Source organism: Canis lupus, chromosome 6 (assembly GCF_048164855.1).
Source record: "Canis lupus baileyi chromosome 6, mCanLup2.hap1, whole genome shotgun sequence".
Taxonomy (NCBI): domain Eukaryota; kingdom Metazoa; phylum Chordata; class Mammalia; order Carnivora; family Canidae; genus Canis; species Canis lupus.
The window spans coordinates 55,706,713-55,719,826 of NC_132843.1; the positions used below are offsets into that span (position 1 = coordinate 55,706,713).

The 13,114-nt window shown below is 40.0% G+C and overlaps 1 pseudogene; it reads left to right on the top strand.

Annotated features, from left to right (window-relative positions):
* The first annotated feature begins 3,828 nt into the window (after positions 1 to 3,828).
* Positions 3,829 to 4,282, top strand: LOC140636062 (alpha-ketoglutarate dehydrogenase component 4 pseudogene; annotated as a pseudogene).
* The last annotated feature ends 8,832 nt before the right edge of the window (positions 4,283 to 13,114 follow it).

A 13,114-nucleotide genomic window follows, 5' to 3' on the forward strand; every position in this document is an offset into this window, starting at 1 on the left:
GCCCAAATCAGAGCAGAACTTCCATATTCCATATTGTTCCTGTCATGGGCCAGCTGGTGTGCATATCCAAACAAAGCCCAGTCAGAGTTAAAATTTTAAGATTTAAAAGCTTCCTTTATTCCAACACCTGACCTAATTATGCAATGCTCTGGCTTATTCTTCATGACAAAGTGTTTCTCACTTTCATCAGTCAGAGGGAATATGTTAAACCAACTGGAAATGTGATATAATCTCAATTTTCCCTAGAGAGATTTTCCTGCCACAAAGTTATCATAAAGTTTTATAAAAGAAGCTCTTTGCTCACCCAATACGTAGCTTAGGCACTTGGCAGGGTGAGTCCTGGCCGGAGATCCATACAGATAAAAAAGTGGCCAGGGACTCTCAAACTTTAGCATGCCTCAAAATCACATGGAGTGTCATTCCAACATAGATTTTCAGACTCCACACCCAGAATTCCAAATTCAATAAGTTTGAGGTGAGGCCCAAGAGTTTGCATTCTAACAAGCATTGGGTGATGCTGATGCTGCTGGTTCATAAACCACACTTTAAGAACTGCCCTGGACTAAGACAAAGGATAAAGTATTGCTCTGCATAATCTGCCCAACTTTTTGCCCTGGAAATGCCATCTCTTATCTGGCAGCCAAACACTACTGCTAGCCTTTAGAACTCATCAAAGCTCATGAATGAATTTTTATGCTCCAGGATCTTCATATAATATTTAGCAACATAAAAAAAGTTTGAAAATGTGAATGTCTGAGATCTTTCCCAGAATTCCCTGACTTGTAGGACAATTCACCTCCCCATGCTTTATATGAACACAAGGAACAAAGCCCAATCAGTTCCACATTGACATTTTCTGGCAGACTGACACATATAGTGGTTAAGATTTAAAATGGTACCAAACAAGTTCAAGTACTGAGTATTCTTTCAACGGTTTTGGGTTTTGTTTGTTTGGTGCCTGATTCTGAAGGGGAAAACAAAATGAGTAAGACATGGTCCCTGTACAAAGGACACCTGAGAATTTACTGGAAGAAATAAGCTGCATAAAAATAGGTTTGGTGCAGGACAGAGTGCAGCACTAGACTTGGAAGCAAAAGACCCCATGTCTATCGAAGCTTTGCTGCTGACTAATTGTGTGATGGTGGGGCAAGTCCCTTAGCCTGTGTGTCACGACAAACTAGAATCCATATTTTATAACTATGCAGACCATAAATATGATACCTCTGAGCCCATAATTCTCCAAGACAGCTCTGTCCCTGAAAGCTAAGCTGCAAGGATGACAGCTAATCCTGGGTCAGATAAAGCTCGGATATCGAGATCCCCTATATTCAGGAGAGCTTTACTCTGCTATAGTGATCGCCTACCAAAAGTCAGCGCAGCAGCCCACTGCAAAGAGGAAAGTTGCATCTACAGCCAGCAGGTACGAAAAAAGAACTATTTTTTGAGAATTTACCACTTACCAGGCACTATTTTTAGCTAAATACATTACTCACTTAATCTACACAACAACCCTGTGAGGAGTTGCCAAAATCTGCCTTGAACGCTTTTCCTCAGACACCCACACGGCTCACTTCCTCAGCCGTTGCAAGTACCACCTTTTTAATGAGGTTCTACCCTGATTGCTCTCTTTGAAATAGTTTCTTTTTTTAAGATTTTATTTATTTATTTATTTATTTATTTATTTATTTATTTATGAGACACACAGAGAGAGAGAGAGAGAGAGAGAGAGGCAGAGACACAGGCAGAAGGAAAAGTAGGCTCCATGCAGGGAACCCGACATGGGACTCGATCCCGGGACTCCAAGATCGCGCCCTGGGCGGAAGGCAGGCGCTTAACCGCTGAGCCACGCACGGATACCCTCCCTTTGGGATTGTAACATCCTCCTCCCCTCCAAAAATCTCCATTCCCTTTACCCTACTCTACTTTTTTTCCCATAACATTTGATCACCTTCTAATATATTAAATACAATGTACTTAGGTTTACTGTCTTCCCCTTTGTTAAACATAAGTTTTCTGAGGGCAAGGTGTTGGTTTGCAACCCAGAGAATTCTCTGGGTAAGAATCAAACCTGGCCCCCATGCAAGGAGGGCAAGCAGAACAAAGAAAGAGGCCACTCAAGACTGGTAGGTGGCAGGTTTAACAAGCATGAGAGCTTACATACAGACTGGTCTTGGGTGACAACATGATGAGTAGATAGATCTTCATACCCATCTGCCAGAATCTTAAAAGTTTATATAGGGCCCTTAACAGGACTGAGTCACATATACAGTCCAAATGGTCTCAACAACACATGACTTTCTTTTTTAAAACAACACATTACTTTTTTTTTTTTTTAACACATTACTTTTTTAAGGTTGTGTCCTTGAAACAGCTCCAGTCATGATAATGGTCCTCAGAAAAGTACATGGGACAGGGAAGGACTAAGGTCAGCGGGCAGTTATGCCCTCTTGATGACCTCCTCCAACACAGGGATCTCTGTTTTGTTCATGATGCGTCTCAAGGACCTCACATTCATGACGGCAAACTTTTCTGTACAGTTTCAGATGGCAAGATGGCAAATATTTCTGGCTTTGGGAGCCATACAATCTCTGTCACAACTGAACTCTGCCCTTCATTATTCAAAAGCAGGCACAGATAATACACAAGTACATGAGTGTAGCTGAGTTGCATAAAACTTCACTTACAGCTGTTGAAACTCAAATTTAATATAATCTTCACATATCATAGAATATTCTTCTTTCTATTTTTTTCAACCACTTAAAATGTTTTTTTTAAAAATTCTTACTTTACAGGCCATAAAAAACAGGGAGTAGCTGGCTGTGATCTAGAACATAGTAAAGGTTTGAATAGAAGATTTTATGCCAAAATACTTGAGTGTACTTGAAAGTGTTATTTTAAGTACATTGAACATTCCTTATATAATCATGTTTATGTTATTATTGTGTTTGTCAAGTGCTTTACATAGCATAGAGGAAAATTTAACTTTAGCCACTTTCTGAATTATGACTCATTTGAGTTAGTTCAATTGGAATAAGAAAAATGGTAGATGGTAAACAATTCTGGCCCCAAATAGCTCATCCATCTCACATGGTATGACATCAATAAAACCAAGCTTTCAACATGAGCCTTAGATTTGATTTAATTATTGCTTAAAAAGCAACTGACAGAACTAGGAATTAAGCCAGTTATGACAATGTGTATATTTTTTGACAGTGACTCATACTGAGAAAAGATGAAGTTGTCTCATGTCAGCGGTACAGAAAAGGCTGCATGGAGTGAGGACGTGTATTGCTCAACCTGGAGAATGACCTCAGCACATTCCAGACCTGCAAGCCCCATGAATGAGAGTGCTCTCCCAGGGAGGTACAGTCAGTTATGTTCCCACACCGGCTGGTTAGTTCAGGACTTTGTTCTTATAGATACACTCTATTCTCCTAAGACTAAAGTAGATATTCTGCAATCCCATACTGATGCACAGAAGGAGCAGAGCCACGTGGATTATAGGTAATCAGTAAATATTTGAATTAACGGATAAATATATAGCTTTGAACTACTGGAGGAAAACAAACACCATCCTGGTAAGCAGGCCATCAAAAAATATGATTTTTCTTCTACTCTATTCTTGTCTGCCATGGGAAAAACAAGAAATATAAGCCCCAATGCTTGGCCACTTATGCATTCATTTATTTCACATTTATCAAGCATATACTATGTTCCAGAAACCCTACAAGGAAATGGACCTACAAAACTAACCAAGAAGCAAGGCTTCATTGCAGCTTTCTATGGGGCCTTGATACTTCCCCTCCTCCACAAAAATTAATTTGGGTCATGATGGGCTGTGAGATGGCATCTGTCAGAAGGGTCATTCAGGTAGTCAAGTCACATACTCCATTAATAAGTTTCCCTGATGGGCAGCCCTCTCAGATCCCATCCTTCCTTGAGAGCTTTGTAGTCTATCATTCAATAAACTTAAAAAATAAACAAATAAAAGGTTCTCTGACATAAGAGACAATCCTAAACCCAATGTATCAGAAGTTCTGAGATCAATGGGACTACCACCTCACTCTTCTTCAATTTCACAGCATTCTGATTGGAGTAAATCACCAGATTGGCTGATGCATCAGGGGCTGCCAGACACTGCAGAAATAATAAGAACAGCACCTCAGGACAGAAAAACAGAAGGGAACTTGTGTCTCAAGAAAAAATTGAATTTATCCAATGTGGAGGTCCAGAATTATTACTGACACTGTGGCTGCTGTTTGTCATCAGACAAAAAAAATAGTCTTTAAAATAAATGTCTTCCAAAATGGCACATGAGACATTATACATTAAACAACATGAATAAATATTCTGTTAAAAAATGAAATATAGAAAATTTAGATGGACACTTGTATCTCCTAATATATATATTATCCACAAGCCTATCTACTTGGTATACACTTATTAAAGTATACATTACTCTTGATTATCAAGTATTACCAGTGTTGAGCTATAAAAGCACACCATATCTAGTAATAGGTTTCCCATAATTTCACTTTTCTTTCAGTTTCTGTTTAGACATGGTAAAATTTATTAGACACAACTGCTGCTTTTGGGAAGTGGTTTTCCTGAAACTGGATGAGAATCGGTGAAAGAATGACTCCATTATTCGTTCTTAACTTTCTTAACATCTTTTCATTCACAAAGTTATGAGAGCATAACTAGTTTAAAAAGCATATCCTATGCTAAATGATAAAAGTATAATCGAGGTAAAACAGGTGACTTTTTGGTATTAAAAGTGGGAATTAACACAAAAGATTATTTATAACCTATATTCAGAAGAAAACCCCAGAGTATAAAATGGAAAATAAGAGATTGAAATTAATATAACCCAGGAATAGATAGATGTTTGACTAGAAATTGCAACTTACTATGTTATTAGGGGTGTTAAGTGTTATTCTTTGATTTCATTTACTGTTTTGATTTGTCATCATGTGTGCAAATTTTGATACCACTAACTTTCTCAAACTTAATGTTCAAAAGCCTCATAAAATCAACCCAAATATTTACCTTATTAGAGCAATTTATGAAACTGTAATAGCATCTTACAATGCCAAGGGTATGTACTATTGTGAACGTAAAGTCTCACAAAGCTAAATAAATCCTCTTCCATACCTTTGAAAAAATTTAACATTTTATTTTGCATTGATATAAAGATAAATATAATTCAAACTGGGTTCATTATTATGTTCATTATTTCTTCCAAATTTAATTAATGGGGCACCTGGGTGGCTCAGTAAGTTAAGCGTCTGCCTTCAGCTCAGGTCATGACCTCAGGGTCCCAGGATCAAGCCCCACATTGGGCTCCCCGCTCAGCAGGGAATCTGCTTCTCCCTCTCCTTCTGTCTCTCCTCCCACTTGTGCTCTCTCTCTCAATCTGCCCCCTCTCAAATAAATAAATAAAATCTTTAAAAAGGAAGAAGAAATTAAAATTACAACATTGTTGTGGGCCCCTAAAGTTATCATGGACCCTGGGTACTATGTCTACTATGCCTGATGGAGAAGTTGGCCCTGTGACAATCTCTGCTTTCCTACCTGTCATCCTGTATAATTCAAAAGTTATTCAAAGGGGCTGAGCATGATAAGTGGAATTCCAGGATGTGGGAGTCTTGAAGGGGAATTGGGGAGGAGAGGACCATGGCAATGGGGTAAGGGGGATGACCGTGTGGAGAGACAGTGAGAGCAGCCTGGTGAAGAGTATTAGGTTCTGAGCAGGGTGATGAGAAGATCTTGCTGTAGGTTGGGTAGATGGCAAGGGTAGAGCAGGAGCAAATGAGGAGAGTGACCTTACAACCTAGTACAAGCTATCAAAGCCTGAGTGGAATATAGCCATTGAGAGAAGCTGGGAGCACTGACATTCCAATAAGAGTAAACATACACCCACATTTTGATTTCTAAACAAAGGAAGTAGGGCTGTCAGAAGAAATGGCAGGAGAATTAAAAGACAATCTTAGAATATCTTATTCCAGAAAGTAAAGAAGTTCTAAAACAATGTTAGAGACACTGCCAAATTGGGAACAAATTGGTAACACATTTTAAATAATGGTGATAAGAGATTAGAACCCAGTGAATAAAACAGGTATCCATGAGTCCAAACTGATGTTAATTGATTAATTAACTAATTGATAAGGAGAAGAGAATTTTTTTTCCTTACAGCAAAATGCCAAATAATAAAGAATGAATGATTAGGTTAAATTAGAAAATAACTATATGGCAACCATCATAATAACATTAGTTCAGACAAGAATAATCCCTAGATTGCACATAGGATATGAATAGACATTTTTTAAAAGAAGACATACAGATAGCCAACAAACACATGAAAAGATGCTCAACATGACTTATCATCAGGGAAATGCAGATCAAAACTATAATGAGAGATCACCTCACCCCTGTCAGAATGGCTAAAATCAAAAACGTAATAACACTATTAGTGAGAACGTGGAGGAAAAGGCACCCTCCTGCACTGTTGGTGGAAATGCAAGCTGGTGCAGCCACTGTGGAAAACAGTATGGAAGGTCCTCAAAAAATTAAAAATAGAATTACCATATGAGCCAGTAATTCCACTACCGGGTATTTACCCCCTAAAAATGAAAACACCAATTTGAAAAGATATAGGTACCCCTATGTTTATTGCATCATTATTTACAATAGTCAAGATATGGAAGCAACCCAACTGTCCATCCATAGATGAATGGATAAAGAAGATATGTTATTTATATACAATGGAATATTACTCAGCCATAAAAAGAATGAAATCTTGCCGTTTGCAACAACATGAATGGACCTAGAGGATATAAAATTAAATGAAATAAATCAGTAGGAGAAAAACAAATGCCACGTGATTTCATTCATTTGTGGAATTTAAGAAATAAAACAAAGGAAAAAAAAGAAACCAAAAAAGTCTCACCGGACTTGGGAGGCGGATAGGAGGATGGGTGAAATAGGTGAAGGGGTTAAGAGTACAGTTATCACGATGAGCACAGAATTATAGAATCACTATATTGTACAACTGAAACTAATATAAGATGTATGTTCATTATACTTGAATAAAAAAAAGAATAATCAATGGATGCTAAAACTAATGGGTAAATGTTTGATATAGAATGGGATATTTAAATGGTCTCAAAACACCTCCCACAAGATACTAAGTAAAAGGGGAGAAAGAATACGTTTACAATAAAGGAACCTAGCAGATACTCTTAGTCAAGTGATCAAAGTGAATATTACCTTTAATAAGACAAATTAAAATTGTGCACCACCTATTGGAGGCATTGAGAAGACCGTCCCTTCTGAGATATTTCTGCCTAAAATAAAAAAGCATTACCTAAATCTAATGATGAAAAAATATCAGATAAACTCAAATTGAGTTTTACAGCTTCACAAAATAACTGCCCAGTAATTTTATAAAGTGTGAAAGTTCTGAAAGTCAAGGGAAGAGTGAAGAACTCTTTGAAGAAGCCTAAGAAGACACACCAACTAACTGCAGTATGTGATCCTAGACTTGACGAAACTTGAATGTTGTCTTCAAATTCGGTGGCAATAATGTATCCATGTCATTTTGGTGATTTTGATGGTTGTATTATCATTATGTAGAAAGATTTCCTGTGTGAAAGAACTATACACCAAAATATTTGGGATGGAGGGTAGACAGGGCATCAGTGCCAGCAAATTCCCCTCAGATAGTTCAAGAGAAAAATTATCACGCTATTCTTGCAACTTTTCTCTAAGTTTGAAATTGTTGCAATATAAGAAGCTAAATTAAATTGAAGATCTTGGGGCAGCCCTGGTGGCTCAGTGGTGTAGCACCGTCTTCAGCCCAGGGTATGATCCTGGAGATCCAGGATCGAGTCCCACATCAGGCTCCCCCGTGTGGAGCCTGCTTCTCCCTCTGCCTGTGTCCCTGCCTCTCTCTCTCTCTCTTCTCTGTCTGTCTCTCATGAATAAATAAAATCTTTTAAAAAATTGGAGATCTTCCAACTTTTACAGGAAAAGCCAAGGACTCCAGAATTTGTAACCAAAGTGTTGTGTGTTCCCTGAAGAACATGTGCTTCTATAGGTTTATAACACTTTTTAAATTAAGGTGTTTTTTTTAAATAAAAATATGATTCCCACATGCAAAGCAAACGTACATTTGGAGAAGCAAGGACTTTGGTCCCCCTGGTGGGAGAAGAAAGAGGAAGTAGTGACTATAAAAGAGTGATGAGCTTCTGCAGTTCTAGCGTTCTGTTTCCTGACTGAGGTGCTGGGTGCACGAGGAGGGTGCATCCTTATGCTTTCCCTCAAGCTGTATGCTTAACCTTTGTGCTCTTTTCTGTATGCATGTTATACTTCAATAAAATTTAAATTTAAGTGAGAAAAAAAAAAAAAGACATAGTCCCTAATCTTAAAAAATCCACAAACCACCATCAACACTAGACGATGACAACTTCGTCAGAGCTGCATATGTCACACTCGCAAATCAACAGTGAAAATTTGTGCTTGAAAAAAACTCAAGGGAAAAGATCCCTGGAACCCAGAACAGAAAGGAAAAAAAAAAAAAAAAAGGCAGCCAACAACACACGCTGGCTCATCAGCCACCACGTCCTCTTCAGTGCAGACGTGGGAGACGCCTATTCAAATCTAGTTTTACTACCGCGTCGTTCCTGCCTTCCTCAATGACATAAGAGAAGGTCCAAACACTCAAACATGTCTAGAGACTTGGTCCCTGTGAAGACTCCAGTGATGCTTTCACAGTCTCAGTGAGGCCCCGTAGTGCTGCTGCCTAAACAACACTGGAGGCCGGATTCCCAGGGACGTGGGTAACAGCAAGAAGGGATGCTCGACCGTGTGGCGCGAGCCGCAGGCCTGTGCCGCCAGAGCCAGGTGCAGCAGCCCCGTCCTCCTCCTCACGGGGGTCGTTTGCACCTGGACATCCCAGCTCCCTCAGTCGGGAAAGTACTGTCCCGTGCAAGCACCTGGATCCCTTTACTCCACACAGCGGTCCTGCCTCCTCCTACTGCTTCTCAGACCTCAACCTCTTGACCTTATTAAAATATGGGTTCAAATGCGGGGCGGCGACTCATCCTTACTAATGTGGCTGTGTCTGTGCCGCTGCTCCGTGGCCTCACCTGGTCAGCCAGGCGTTAAGGATGAAGCTTCATTTCATCTGTTTGCTTCCCCTTTGTGGGAAAGAGTTGCTCTGTTCAGACTAGGCGGACGATGAATTGAGCCTCTTTGCAATGACGCAGACACTCAAAACATAAAACATGAGGCCTGAGAGAAGGGTGTGAATAGTGTCTCCTTCCTGGGGCAGTGCAGTATTTCTCTCTGCGTCATCCTTCTTGACCCTAGAACCCACAGTCCTGTGTCTAGACCATAGCATCGGCACTTACAAGTGATGTGACTTGGGGCAAATCATGTAACTTCTTGGTACTCTTTTTTTCACCTTTAAAAATGAAGTCATAGTAAAGTTCTTTGTTCTGTTTGTATCAAACAAAAGGTCTTGTGGGCAGTTAGTTTTGTGTAACTAAGCAATGCTAATATGCAGTTAGGGCACAAAAAGGAAGCATGACAATGGAGAGAGGAGGTGAGAGAAATGTATCTGGACTCATAATAATAATGATAGCATCACATGTTATTCTGACTCATTGAGTGACCAGCCCTAGGCTTCAGCTTTACGTATTTCACACTATCTCGCTCCCTCTGTGTAACAACATCATGAGGTACATACTGTTATCATCTCTCGTCTTGCAGACAGGAAAACTGAGGGCTCAAGAGGCTATTTGTGGGCAAGAAAGTTCAATTGTTAAGAGGTAGAGCAGAGGCAGAATTGAAACCGTGGTTTGTCAGAGCCCAAGCACGAAGTAGCAAAATGATTTTCAGAACCATCTGTTTATCATAATCACTTGGATGGCTTAAAAAATGCCAGGTTCCCAGTCCCAAGCCGAGACTCACAAGGGTAATTCTTACACAGCCTGTCACCAGCCCACACATCTGATATGAGGAACCACTCTGAAATGCGCCACCTTCCTCTTATCATGTGAGGGGACATTCAAAATATGTCTCTTGTCAGTATGGAGACCTCAGGGACACTTTGACAGTCATGAGCATGTCTAAGTGAGCCCCTGTGGTGCTGGTTGTTGCAGTCATATGTGTGGTGAAAATTAGAAGCCAGAGGTCAGAAAAGGCCTGGTGGAGTCATCGCCATGTCGCTGATCTCACTTTCATTGGTGAATGACAAGGCATCCAAATGTCCATCACTTCCCTCTGGCTGCCAATAAGAAGACTCCACTGTTCCTTGGAACCTAGTCTTCACCTAGGACTTGCTCAAAGTGTCCAGGTTTCAATCCCAGATTCCTGGAACTGGCCACAGTAAGATGGAGCCCAGTTTCCTAGGATAAAACCCAAGGGGTAGCAGCCCCACTAGGGAGACATTACCTAGTCTAGAATGTCCTTGAGGTGTTTTTCTTTTCACAAAGATCTCTAATGCTTCTTTCTTTGACAGGAAGGACCTCGGGGAAGTCCCTCTGATTTCTGCCAGTTGACACTGATCTGCTTTGGCCCTTTGACTTGTGTGGGCTTCCTGATGTCTCTGCCACTGCAGACCAGAGGGGAATCTCACTTTCTATTTGCCCAGGGTCAAAGGAAGAGAGGAAAACCTCCACCTATCTTAGTCTACCGTAAGGCTGAACCGAAAGCCATGTCACTCATTATCACCATTCAGGTCTTTCTGACAGACTGTGGGTAGGGGGTGAGGGTTCAATCCAGGAGACCTGGGTTTTAGCTGTGGTTCTGATTTACCAGTGGTTTTTCCCCAGCTGTGATGACAAGAAAATTATTTATCATATCTTAATCTGGGTTATAAGCAAATGTTTTCAAATAATTTCCAAAATCCTATAGTATATAAACTCCATGTGAGTGTCTTAAACAGAACAAGTTAAAAAGCAGTAGCCATGGAAAATATTAATACATTGAACTTATATCCCTAAAAGTATATCATTAAGGACTTGAAAATGCAACCATGGGATACGTGAACATATTTGCAATATATGTTATCAAGCAAATATCTATATCTGGACTCAGAGAATACATAAAGAATTTCTAGAAGTCAATTTAAAAAAGACCAACAACAAGTGTTTTTCAGAAATGGGCAAAAGCTTAAACAGCCACTTGACCAAACAGCATATTCAAACAGCCAGTGAAAGTGTTTGGCACCAATAGTCATTATGGAAATACAAATTAAAACTATACCATGATACTGTGATACCTAATCCAAATGGCCACAATTTATAATGCCAACAATAAGTATAGGCAAGCATATAGAGCAACTATAGGTCTTATATATTGCTGGTAAATGTGTAAATTGATACAATTACTTGGAAAAGTATTTGGTAATACCTACTAAAGCTATGTATTTTTCCCATTAGCTGGAAATTCCACTCTTGATATATACCCAAAGAAATGAGTGCCTATATCCGCCAAAAGATATACAATAAAGTACATAGCAACATTATTTAATAGCTCCAAACCAGAAACAACCCAAATGTCCATCAATGGTAAAAGGGATAAATTGTGGTAAAATTCATATAATAGAATACCATGTAGGTATAAAAATGAGTAAGCTAAGGCTTGGTTGAATCTCACAGACATAATGTTGAGAAAAAAAAAAAAACAGATACCAAAGATTATATACTGTATGATTGATTCCATCTAAATGGAGTTCAAAAATATAGGTAAGATTTCTGTCAATGGTAATGAAAGTCAGAATAGTGACTATCTTTGGATGGAGTACTGATAGAGTAGCTATAAGTGAGCCTTCTTTGGGCTGCTAGAGATGTCCTATGGTTCCATCTTGGTGGTGGTGTATGAATATGTAAAATTCATTGAGCCATACACTTAAAATTCATTCATTTTACAACATTTAAGTTATAGTTCAACTTTTAAAAGCACCAGGCTCTCTTAGGTCTCCTTCCCCTCCCTAGATCAGTCACTGTAGCCAGGGAATACAATGACTGACTTGGACCTGGGTCATGTGGTTCCTTCCTAGAGCTGGTGATGGAGCCCACTCAGGCCATAAATGGACAGAGAAGGGGCCCTCAAAAGGGAATAGGGAGGTGTTTCTGGAAGAAGAAGAAACAGACGTCCTAGAGGTGAGAGACAACTAATTTTCCAACAGTCAGGAAGGAAGTGGCCCTCACCAGAGCAAATGAGCAGGAAACCCAGTTCTCAAGAAGATAGAAAGAATACAGAGAGACACAGGCAGAGTAACCCAGCTCCAGGCTTTCCAATTTGTGTTTCTTAGTCCTATGAGTGACCTATTTGGGAGCTCTCTAAGATTCCCTCTCTGTGGGGAAACTTTTCATTCCTGTTGGCCATCTGGCATTTTGAATCTCCTTTTATTATTTGAGAAAGCTTCCCCACTGCATGAATCTCAGTGGGAGCATTGTCAATGCTCAAAATGCCAAATGCTCAGTTTTCCAGCCTTCCTCACAACTAGAATGTAGCAGATGGGTAATGTAGGCTCTACCAAAGAGATGGCACTGCCCCTGAACTACACGGGCCTCAGGCACATTCATTCTGCAAGATGGTCCACCAGTGCTGGTTCAGTCCAGTGTTGGAGGGGTCAGAGCAGCAGGCAGCAGCAGCCAGTGCCCTATGCAGTGTGGCTCTGGGGTCCTCACACACCCTTCTACATGCGCATCTGACAAGACCCCACGTGTAGGTCTCCAGTCTTCCTGACTGGATTCAATATCCTTTTTAGAGTTCCTTTTCAGTCTAAGTCAATCACACTGAGTTTCTGCTACTTGAAACTGGGAATCTTGAGAACAGCACACTTCTAGGAAATTCCCCTTTCAGTTTATAGTAGCTTGTGAAAGTTCTGTTATTTGCGACATGGAGGAACAAAGCCCGAATTCCAAAGGTGTTATTCTGCTGGATGAATTTCTCATGCCATCGTTCAGTTGCAAGAAAGACTTTTGGTGACAAATAGGCCTTTACCACTCCACAGATCCCACAGCAGGACAGGGGGGCAAATGAACTAACATGTGGATTGCTGTAAGATCCTCCACTTGTGTTTAGTTCTCAAAGCAAATCC